Source organism: Pteropus alecto, unplaced genomic scaffold (genome assembly GCF_000325575.1).
Source record: "Pteropus alecto unplaced genomic scaffold, ASM32557v1 scaffold414, whole genome shotgun sequence".
Classification (NCBI taxonomy): Eukaryota; Metazoa; Chordata; class Mammalia; order Chiroptera; family Pteropodidae; genus Pteropus; species Pteropus alecto.
The window spans coordinates 481,639-492,730 of record NW_006435781.1 but is presented as its reverse complement, the minus strand read 5'-3'; the positions used below and the strand labels follow the sequence as shown (position 1 = coordinate 492,730).

General features: G+C 36.3%; 1 protein-coding gene and 2 pseudogenes across 1 annotated transcript in view; 1 reads left to right on the top strand and 2 right to left on the bottom strand.

Moving 5' to 3' along the window:
- DMD (dystrophin) overlaps nt 1-11,092 on the bottom strand; it is a 1,580,480-nt gene that overhangs the window by 1,523,507 nt on the left and 45,881 nt on the right. The window lies entirely within an intron of this gene.
- Nucleotides 3,325-3,443, bottom strand: LOC112479415 (annotated as a pseudogene).
- LOC112479409 lies at nt 10,575-10,693 on the top strand (annotated as a pseudogene).

Genomic DNA, 11,092 nt, shown 5'->3' with positions numbered 1-11,092 from the left:
ACACTAATTCCAAGCACATTGTAAATTAATCTGGATTTATTCTTTCAGAGTTCTTTGAGGTAGTGTACTGATTAATGTAGGATAAATTGTTTCAAGTACAATGAGGAATTGTTCCCCAAGCTTTCCTATTTATGAAACCTCAAAGCTAAACCACTGATCTTCTGAAATGCTTAATTATCTAAACAAAGTAAATAAACTCATCCAACCAAAAATATGCTTGTGCATGAAGCTGATGTTTTACAGTTATAAAAAGTCAAACAACAGTAGTATGAAATTAGAACATATTATATTGCACCTTATTCACTTATAAAGTAAATGAAACTAAGTAGGTCATAAAAATATATATCCGGTTTTATAGGGCATGAGGAATATATAGTGGCATAAATTTCTGATTTTATTTTTACAGTAATTAAAAGTAAGCAACAAGCCCCACAATTATCTGAGTAATTAGACTTTCTCAATTAAAAAACGAATGATAATAAGATTAGCTAGATTTCTAGGTCACTTTAATTTTCATCATTATTGATTTATTTAGGTCAGAATCTTACAGCCAGGACTATGGACTAGACAGAGTTCTTAGTTGTTATGTTTGATTTTTTTTTTGGCGGCGGGGGATGGGGTGAGAAAATTCTACCAAGCTGGGGAATTAATGGGAGGATGCATTTAAAATAATTAGGACAATGACTAATGTGTTGTAAACACTTAATGGATATTAATGATTATTATTTTATCAAAACACTCTTTAAGAAAGCATGGAATCTCAGATAACTTACCCTCAAAAAAGAGGAATCTTTAAGATTGGTTATGGTAAGAATTCAATATTGTTTTTCATGTTTTCTTATTCTTCTTGTTAATCTTATGATTCTTTTATTGATTTAGGGGAAAATGACATTTCCATTCAGATAGGGAGAGTACAATAAGTAAAAATAAGAACTCAGAATTTGGGACTTTAACAAAAACAATTTTACAAAAGAAATAGAGATTATTTTAAACTCTTGGACAGATTATTCATTTTTATTGGGCAAAACTTTACATTTCCAATAGGCATTTGGATATGAAAAGCACAGACTTTTTTTGCAAAGGAGAAATTTCAGATGTTTTCCCAAAGAGTCAAAATGATTTGCATACTCATGCAAAGGTCTATCGTAAGAATGAGAGCAGTAACTTTCTGCGGGTCAGCTTTATTTTAGAAAGCCTTCCTTTTTTTCCAGTATGGAATCAGATATCTTTATGCCCTGTGCATGTTATTGCTCAATGTTGGCTGTTGATGGGATTGTGTGTTGTACGTGCGCACAACACAGGTACATAGTTATAGGTGCATGTGTGTGTACAGACCTGTGTAAGCATACAAGAAGTGATCACAGTGAGAATTATAAGGAGATATGCATCCAGTCATTACTGGGAAAGAGACTGTGGATGAGACCTGGGCTTATGCAGTTCAACATAGACATGGCAGTTGATACTGTTAATAGAAATTGAATAATCCAGTATAAATGGGATATACTGACTATATTGCATGTCGATGTAATTGTCATTTGATACTGCCAGCTCAGAGGTGCAGAATACTTTCCCCTGAAGAGAACAGAATTTCCTATTGTCAATTATCATTCAAAATAGCAGGTTCTGGCAAAAGAAATAAGGATCTGGGTCTAGGATAAGAGAAGTTTCTATCCTGGGGTCCCTCCTCTGATTTAAGTCCTGCAGATATGAGTCCTAGGCTATTACTGCCATTAAGGGGAGTTCGGCTGGCCCCCAAAGCTAAACAGGTAGTACAATAGACCAGGTAAACCAAGATTTGGACGCAGAAAATCCTATGGAGGCTGTGTTGATTTTAAATTGCTGGTATAACAAATCCCCCAAAACTTAGTGGATTAAAACAACACAAATTTATTATCTTACAGTTAAGTAGGTCAGTCTGACGTGGGTCTCATTAGGCTAAAGTCCAGTGTCAGCAGGGCTGTGTTCTTCTCTGGAGGCTCTTGGGGGAGAATCCATTACATATTTGAGCTTTTAGAGACTTACCATATCCCTTGGCTCACAGTCCTCCTCCTCAATCCCCAAACTAGCTTAAATATAGGGAGGAACACCAACTAAAAATTTTAATATATGGGTAAAGAAAATCTGAATCACTCCTGAGAGAAATAAAATTAGATGTGTTTGTTCTGTTTTCTCTTTATCCCACAAAAGTACAGTATTCTCCTCAGAGGAGAGCAAAATACCCTCACTAATATCTCAATATTATCAGCATTCATGTGGGCTTCCAGATAAGAAAGTTATTACTATTGTTTGCCTAATCCTGATTTTATTTAAATATTAAATAGTAACATGGTAATAAAAATAATTTTGAATCTATTCTAATGAAAATTATGAAAATGACCATTTTCTAAAGTAGGTAAAATTTAAGACAGATAATTTAACAGATCATGTTCTCCATGAACAGTTCTTAATGAAAATTATTTCTTTTCTCATACATGTATTAGATATTACAATTAGAAACCACTAGAATATCAAAGAAAAAAAAGCTGACCTCAAATGCAGTGTGCGTATGAAATAACATAAGGACACATTTAAAAGAAGACTAAGAATGGTTTGAACATTTATCTAGAAATTCAGAAACATGCTATCCTGGCATTGGTTAAACTAACAAAATGCACAATCTTTCTGAGGCTCAGTTTACTCAGCTGTGAAATGTAGAGTGAAAGAAAAGCATTCCAGTCAGTGAGACAGCAAGTGCTAAGGCCCTGAGTGGTATATCACACTGGATTCTATATATAAAAGGGACTGGAGTTAAAGCCAGAATGGATGTAGAGCCAACAGTTAGAAAGCTCTTCCTCTGGTCAAAGAAAGAGATAAGAATGACTTGAACTATGGTGGTGGCTATGAAGGTGGTGAAGTATTAGAGCCTCAGTGATATATTCTGAAAGGATAACCCACAAGGCATCATGATGGATTGAAATTTAGGGATGACAGGGATTGGGGAATCAAGGATGATTTGCAGGTTTCACTTTAAGTAACTGAGTGACTAGATGACAGCACCACTTATTGGTATAGGGAAAACTAGAAGAAGCTATCTCCATGAAGATATTTATTCAAATAGTTATTTTTCTGAGGAACATAAGATACAGAATACTTCATGAGAATTTCAGATACAGTTTAGATAAAATTACATTTGAAACAACATTTAATGTGGAGGCAATAAATTGATGACATACTTTATTGCAAATAGTTCTAATCCTTCATTTTATCCTTTTTTTTTTTTTAGGCGAGGCAACCCTTGGTTGCAAGGACCTTGTCAGCTTACAATGCCTTACTTTTTATTTTTCACTCCTACAGCACCTGGTCCTCCTAGGTGGTCTCCCATCCAAGTGCTAACCAGGCCCAACTCTGCTTAGCTTCTGAGATCAGACAGGATTGGGCTTGTTCAGAGTGGCATGGCCATAGACTTATCCATGTTTAAAAATATTTAAATGACCAACTTAAAGTGACTTAAAAGATTGATTTATTATTACAAAAATTCCTGATCCATGCATTTAATGTCAATGCAGACATGGATGATTCATGGGAGAAAAAGGAACACCCTGAACTCAACCATGTGTTTAGAGGACAAATTCAATCATCTTTTAAATAGTCCCAGGATGGTCTCAGTCATTAAAAAGCAGAAGGCTAATAAAACAAGTCTTCCTACTAAATCAATTTCTGAGTTTTAAAAGTAGATGTCCTCCCTTATATATTTTATTGGCAATATATGTTTTCTTTATAGAGAATCAGCCTTTCTATAGCTTTCAAAAAGGTTAAGAATGCAAGGTGTATTATAGGCCAATTTCTCTTGTAAATGTTGACTTAAAATAGTTTAAAGACCTTTTTCTCATGTTAGAGGTGATTGATTGCACTAGGTTTAACTTTTAAAAATGTGCTGCTCAAACCTGTATGTGTGTGTGTGTGTGTGTGCACAACACGTGTAGATTTATAAAGACTTTTGCTCAAGTTAGCTTATGCATCGGTCCTAATGTACAGCTTTAAACGTGAGAGAAAATTCCAAAACTTTTTATTAGAAATCACATATGTTAAAAAGAAAACAATGACTAATAAATCTTATTTAAAATGCTGAAGGAGTTTATTATTTAAGAAATCAATGGACTTTGAAAGAAATAAAGAAACAGTATAAAAGGTTAGGTTCCTGCTCCAAGATCATCTGCACTGTTTAAAGATTTATGCATTTAAGTTCAGTTAATAAAATTAGGGAATCTGAGTAAGGACAATTGTATCGACCCAGTAGGTTTTGCTTTATTTAACACCCCATCTAAAAGATTATAACACGTCCACATTTTCACTTGACATAAACGTTGGGTCAATTATTAGAACAGGATTCTATTCCCAAACATGTTTCATACTTTCAAAAATATTCTATCACATGTTAATTAATTTGTAGGGATTAGATCACATTCTGTCATGTATAACAGTTACCTATATATTGAATTGTCAATTCCTTGGAAGATTCTATATCTTCTTCTTTTTGATGCATTTGAAGTAGATAGCACTCTTTCTCACATTAAGTTGCCAATCACTAAGTGTTTGATGATTTCAAATGAGTTTCTGCTTAATAAAATAATGACCCCGAGGCAAATAAATTTTAAAAGCTTTTAGTGTCTGAAAGAAATTACAATGTCAGAATTAGAAGTAGGGTCTTCAAAATTTTTAGGTTGTTAGTGGTCTTTGAAATCCACCCACTGGGAAAAAATATCCAAGTCTATCCATCCACTTGTCTAATATTTGAGCTCTACAACATCATCTCTTCTTTTTTTAGAGTAATCTATATGCATTCAACACAGTAAAAGACACTTACTTATATTAGCAAAAATAATATTGCTGCATGATAATGATAGAATTGGTTTACATAAGTAACCAATGTTTAGGATCTTACAATAAATTCTAACTTTAATAGTTTCCATTCCTTCTGTAAGACTAAAGTTCTTAGAATTATTATGCTTATTCAGTGCCTCTTGATCTATCTCAGGAAAGATTACTTTACACAAATAAGAACACTCCTTCAAGCACTAATTAGCTTTGACTATCATTTTCCTCACTAGTATATATTAAGATTAAGGTGAAGAAGAATGGGTGTTATCATTTTTTCCTTTGCAATATTTTTTGCTTAAAATATGTTTCCACTTACTAAGAATGCATATACTATCACTTAATAGAAAATTTATATCTTATATTACTGAAATCTTGCTGCAACTAATATTTTAAACCAATATATTTATTTGCATTATGAAAATTTTAAGATTAATTTCTTATTTCCTAGTTCCTTAATATTCTATATTTTATGCCTTTTTGGCTCATTTTTAACATGCAGTTCTTCTATGTTCTGGTGAAATAAACATTGAAGATACAATAATACTGAGAAAATTATATACAATTATTTAATTTTTATCTAGAAGCTTATATCTTATTCATTTTTATATTTGTTATATTTTGAAGTGAGTAGGATTTATCCTGATTTTTAGTCTTTTCTAACCTTGTTCCTGCACCAAGGTTCACCAAATACTCAAGTGCTCAGTGATTCTTATTGTTCCAGACTAATCTTTCCCCACCTCCTATCTATGTTCAGACTCCCTCCAATTGACAACGCCAACAATATCACGGTCTACCATTATGTTTTAGGTGGTGTGAGGTGTATTTATCAAGGGCTTCACCATGTCCTCTTGCTTACTTAACAGTACTAATTTTAAATAAATTAAAGTAATTCTCTGAGTGATCTCAAAAGATCCACTCCTTTCCCTGAGGCCAGTATGTATATTCATTCTACTTAAAATACTTTCACCTACTGTGTCTCTACTGATAAAACATAAATGAAACAGTTTTTCAAACACTTTTCCAAGGTGTTCACTTGCCCAACTGATTCTATACAGACCCAAGTTCTCAACTGGCTCAAATAATAAATCCGTGCAAAAAATGTGCCACACAGAAACTTAGATATACAAGCCTAGGTAAAATGTACATTTTTTTACTTAGTCCTTTTTGAGATAATAACCCTGTCTCTCTCTCTCTTTTTTTCTTAACCCACATTTTAGAGATTTCAATCTAGATAAGAGATGTTCACATGACAGCCTGATGAAATATTTGTGATAATGAGATGTTTTGGCATATCTTAAGTGATATTTTTGCCATTTCTTTCTATTTCTAGAGTTAACTGAGAGAGCAGGAGGGAATATATTCATAAGTGGTTAGTGTTTCCCTTTAATAACTTTTATGTGGTTTGAATAGGATCTCAAATTTGCAATTCTTGTAAACATTCTTCAGCTATTTAATTCTTCTCTGAGGGCAACATCGTGGTAAAAAGACAGAATCCAATATATCTCTTAGTCTGGCTCCAGTTTGTGTGACTTTTGCATTTATTTCCAGCACATTTGTAATCAACTAATTAATGTCCTTCCATTTTAAAACAAAAGTCAATTAAGCCTGTAATAAAGGGAGCAATGTTTTAATCCATGCAAAGGAAAAAAAATTCAGGAGAAGAAGACTAAAATATTCTGTATTACAATTATTTTCTGTAGTAGTTACAAGCAGAGAATATCATCTCCAACTCACTTGCTGAGTGATTTGGGCAAGTTACTTAAACTCCTCAGCTGTAAATGGCCATAATAATAGTGTCTACCTTCTAGAGTTGTTGTGGGAATAAAATAAAATTATACCTATAAAGTGTTAATTACTGTGCCCAGCACTTATAAATGTTCAGTAAATATTGCACTAGATCACATCAATGTTTCTGTATAAATGTTACTCCTTGTTTCAGAAGACAATTTTTTCTGAGATTTTTGGGAACCAGTTCAACCATCCACACATTGTTAAATAAAGTTATGGTTGCAGAAGAACAACTTCTGTTTTCACAAGTGGGCTAATTAGTGTCTCACAAATACTAAGACAATTATAAGAATAAGGTATTATAATTACGAACCAGCCTTCAGGAGACTTGTTAGAAATCTTCAGTATAGTTGTGACTCTGTCTCTGCGTGTATATGTCTGTGTGCATGTGTGTAATGTTAGCACTGGGGAATTTAAGATGTAGTTCAAGTCTACTGTGAAGTATCTCAAAGATATCAAGGACTGCCACCCAGAAATCCTGTTGTGAGTCAGCAACATCCTTCAGGCATGAAACTGGAATGAGTGGGAAAGTCACAGAGAAAACAGTAAGATTTAAAATGTCAAATTATTTATTTTGGGGAGAGTCACCATTAATCCTAAAGGTAGGCAAAATATTTAGAAAGATCAGCTCTCTTTAATTAAGATACTTTATAGAAATAGAAAAGTAATTTAATTTTTGCAATATTCCAGGCACTTGACATGTGTATACTTTACAGGTAGGCATAACTTAATTTTACACTCGCAGTAACTTTATCAGGTAGATGTTATTGATTCTACTTTGCACATGAGCAAAACTGAGGCTCAGAAAGCTTCCCAGTGCCATATAACTAATAAAGACAAAAATAGGATTTCAACCCAAGGCTAACTGACGCTATGAATAAAAGGTTAAAATAAGGTCTCTAAGCTTGCCTGAGAAAATGACCAGAGAATCTTGTTTTCTCAGAACTATGCAGTTAAGATAACTGTGGAATATTTGCTAGATAGAACCATTCTTAGACTAGTGGGGGAGGGGGCTGCGAAGTGACATGCAGGCCTTTATCCTCTGTAACTAAAAGGTATTAAATACTGGTGAGAAATCAAGGCTGTAGCTCTTTGTGTCAAGTGACCACACCGACCTTGGCTCTTATCCTCAGTAGCCATAGGTACTCCAACTGGATGAGAGGCAAATGTGTGCATTTTGGTTGCTTCTGGGCCATCCAATGACATAAAGAATCATGCCAGTGTATGTCCTGCCTTGTATCCCTCTACACAGCTAAGTAAATGTAGTACTGGATTACATTCTATTGCACCTGTGAATATAATTACCAATTTGATCCCCTCAAAACTACAGTGACATGGCAGGCTCCAATGACTGTTAAATCCTGTCACTTAAAAGTCATATATCTGGCTGAAATCCAGACTGTTTAGCAAAACTAATCCTAGATAAGTGGCTTGTGACTAAAGCCAACCTATTTGTGGCATTAATATCAGAGATCATGAAGTTAACTAAAGTCATTTGCTCTTTTAAATGGATTTACAGGATCACAAACTTGTACTCTGAAAAAATTATTTTACTGCCATTTTTTAATTTTTTTTCTTTTCTTTTATTATCTCTTAGTTATGAAAAATTCCCCTGGATTAAGAGGCTTTATCAACTGTGCCAATGAAAGATATTACTGGCTGAAAAAGGAATCATCAAATCCCTGCTGACAGGGCACAGTAATATTAATTAGGATCGAAGTGACAGAGGAAGAGAAAAAAGGAAAAACAAATAAAAGGACAGAGTCAAGGACCATCTGCACACAGGTTGTCCTAGACAATCCTTTGGTGGAATCAGTATATGAATGAGAGCACCATCCTGTCAGAAACACATGTGTGAAGTAATAAACAGAAGAGATGGAGAGAGAGAGAGAGCTGTGTGCTCAGGAGATAAATCCTTTAATCCTAAAGAGGACATTTTGGTAGCCAGTCTAACATGACAACTGGTCTATTTCTATTTTATCTGATGGACAAACCCCTTCTCATTAGCAAGACTGTTAGCAATGAGCAAAGCTCCAGTAATTGAAGATTTGAGCAGGAGGCTTAATCACCTCTTGAGGAAGAAAATACTAAATGTCTGAACAAACCCTGGGACAACAGATTCCAGGTTTTATCTTCTAAAAAGGCATATCTTATGGAAAGAACTATTCTATTACAGCTATTTTTACCTTGGCTATATGATAGTCTCACCTGATGAGCTGTTAAAAATTGCTGGTGTCAGGGCCCCACCTCAGACTAATGAAATCTGAATATCTGCTTCCACACCAATGTTTTCATAAACCTCCCCCACAGTCTTGTTGGAAATAACAGAATCTGATAAAAGATCAATATAATTTCATTATAGCTCATTTATCTATTGGCTGTATAATCTTGGTTTAGTAAAGTTCTCTAAGCCTCAATTTCTTCCTCTATAAAATAAGGGTAAATTGCCCTGGAACTTATGTATAAAAAAATAAGATAGCTGTTTCCAATCAGATGTCAGAGTAGATAAATGCTGTGCTCACCTTCTCTCATGACCACATCAAAATTGCAACTAAACTACAGAACAATCATCACTGAGAATGGTGTGAAGTCTAGCTGAACATAAGTCCTATAGCTGGAGACATACATAAGAGGTGGCCTCTTATGTATGTCTCCAGCTATAGGACTTATGTTCAGCTAGACTTCACACCTCTTATGGTAGGAGGAGTGGAGACATGGAATGGGCTGGTCCCACACCTGAGGGATATCTCAGCTGCAGAGGTCTCCCCAGAGGAGTGAGGAGTCCCAACCCCATACCAGGCTCTTAGCTCAGGGTTCCAGTGCCAGGGAGGTAAGTCCCCCAAACTTCTGGCTGTGAAACACAGTGGAGATTATGGCTGAATGAGACAGAGGGATGCAGGAGTCGAAGGTGTTCCTCTTAAAGGGTCCACATGCAGAATTACTGCTGATAGACTCACTTGCTCTAAGCTCTAGCGATGGGGAAACCACTCAAAAAGTGCCAGGGACATACGGGGGAGCTTAACTAAATTGTTTGGCTTCAAGGCGTGGGCTAGAGGGGAACCTTGCTCCCAGACAAAAGTGCTGGCAGTGTCTATTGTTCCTTTGTTGAGCCCTCACCACTCCCAGCAGGAAAACTCAAGTGGCCGTCATGAGTTTCCAACAACCTAGCTAACACTGGTCACTCTGCCTTGTTCATTCTCTGAGACCCCACCCCTCTCTACTTGCTGGCGTACCCAAGCAAATTCCAGTGGCTTTTCCATACAAATGGCCTGCCTTGGCTCATGCTGCAGATTTTCCTAAAGTCTCTCAAAGATTCATAAAACTCAAGCAAGCAGCATCTGGCTTCAGCATGCTCAGTATTTCTCACTAAGCAGACCCAAGCCTACACTAGCGGTAGCTGGCCTCGGTTCACAGCCTAGCTGCCACAAGGCACCTCCAAGCCCAGCACAAGTGGCAACCATCTGTAGATCACTTTGCATCTCATACCAAGTGGCCTCAGGCAGGGCACAGGCAGCAGATGAACTTGGCCTACAACAGAGCCTCTCCTAAAAGGCCTCAGAACCAACACACCCAGTAGCCAGCTTCAGACCACATCAAAGCACCATCTAACCACCTGCACAAAAGACACATCCAAAGGGCAGACTGGACAGGCACCAGAGCCCTGCTAAAGCGAATCCTGCTGCATAGGGTCAGTTCCTGCACAACAGTTCCTCCACTGTAGTCACAGTCGGTTCTCATAACTAATCAGCCCAAGGATCGATCCCTTTCATTGGCATGCCAATAGCAATCAAGGTTCAACTATAACAGGAGGGCACACACAACCCATACAAAGGACACACCTGGAAAACCTAGCTCAGGGGACCAGGGAGATTGTGCCACTGGGTCCCACAAGACATCTACTACATCAGGCCATTCTATTGAGACTGGGAGTCTACAGCCATGCCACCCTGAACAAGCCCAATCCCATCTGACCTCAGAAGCTAAGCAGGGTCGAGTCTGGTTAGTGCTTGGATGGGAGACCACCTAGGAAGACCAGGTGCTGTAGGTATAAAAAAATTTGAAAAATAAGGGATTGTAAGCTGACAAGGTCCTTACAATCTGTGAGGTCAATCAAGGGTTGCCTCACCTAAAAAAAATAAGTAATAAAAAAAGTATTTTGCTTAAAAAAGAACATTATATAAACTAGGATATGGTGTTACATGAGTGTGGCAAAAATCATTAGGGTTGTTTAATAGTTAATTTTAGAAGTCAACATGACTGGTGCCTAGACAGTTGGTCAAACATTACTCTAGTGTGTGTATGAGGGTGTTTCTGGATGAGATGAATGTTTGAATTTATGGATTTAGTAAAGTGGATTGCCTTCTTTAATGTGGGTGGGCCTCATCTAATCAGTTGAAGATGTGAATAAAACAAAAAGGCTGAATGAGAGGGAATTCCTCCTCCCCAC